Raw genomic sequence first — 1,294 nt, 5'->3', positions numbered from 1 at the left:
TATCTATATTTTTTATCATGATGTTATAAGAAGCATCATGATAAATGGAGAAAACATTGAGGTTGTCAAAGACTTCACATTGCTTGGTTCTACAATTGACACCAATGGAAGCAGCAGTCAGACATCAGATGACATATGTTGTTGTTGTTGTTATTTGCCATCGAGTCAGCCCTGACTCATAGCGACCCCTCCTTGGGTTTCCAAGGCAGTATTACTACAGAAGTAGGATTGCCCAACCTGGGCAAATCAGCTGTAAAGGGCCTCTTTCAAGTGCTGAAGAGCAAAGATGTCTCCTTGAGGACTAAAGTGAGCCTGATACAAGCCATGGTATTTTCAATCACCTCATATGCATGTAAAAGCTGGACAATGAATAAGGAAGACCAAAGAAGAATTGATGCTTTTGAGTTGTGGTGTTGGTGAAGAATGCTGAAAGTACTGTGGACTGCTAATAAAACTAACAGATCTGTCTTGGAGGAGTACAGCCAGAATGCTCCTTGGAGGCGAGAATGGCCAGACTTCGTTTCACATACTTTGGTCATGTTGTCAGAAGAGACAAGGGTGTCAGGTGACACCCTGGAGAAGGGTGTCATGCTTGGCAAAGTGGAGGGTCGACGAAACAGGGGAAGGCCCTCAACGAGGTGGATTGACACAGTGGTGGCAGGTATGGGCTCAAGTGTAGCAAGAATCATGGAGCTGGCTCAGGACCAAGTGGTGCTTCATTCTGCTGTGCATAGGGTCGCTATGAGTTGGAGACAACTCGATGGCACTTAACAACAACAACTGTCACTTATCTCTAGAATTGGCAAATGCAAAGGGACCGGGGGCGGGGGGGGAATGAAGAGTACTGTAGATGGAACTGTGTCCTCCCAAAATATATGTTGTAATCCTAACTCTTACACCTATGGACGTAATTCTGTTTAGAAATGAGATATTCTTTGTTATGGTCATGACGTCATATCAGTATAGCATGTGTGCTAAAACTAATCACTTCTGAGCTGTGAAAACAGCAGATCAGACATTAATGCAGTCACACAGGGGGAAAACAGATACTATCTCATGATGATGATGGCAGAACTAGCTTCAAGTCCAAGTGTTGTAGCTACCAGAAGATGAAATGGATAAAGAAGGCCCTCCCCCTAGAGCTACATACTGATTTTGGACATCTAGCCTCCTAAACTGTGAGAAAATTCATGTATACTCTTTAAAGTCATGCACTTGCAATATTTCTGTAACAGCAGCACTAGAAAACTAAGAGAGAATTTTTTTTTTTTTTTTTTTTTTGAAAAAAAAAAAA

The sequence above is a fragment of the Orycteropus afer genome, unplaced genomic scaffold, assembly GCF_000298275.1.
Source record: "Orycteropus afer afer isolate SDZICR_OR568_19922 unplaced genomic scaffold, OryAfe1.0 scaffold00281, whole genome shotgun sequence".
In the NCBI taxonomy this organism is placed as follows: Eukaryota; Metazoa; Chordata; class Mammalia; order Tubulidentata; family Orycteropodidae; genus Orycteropus; species Orycteropus afer.
This window is presented reverse-complemented; position numbering follows the sequence as displayed.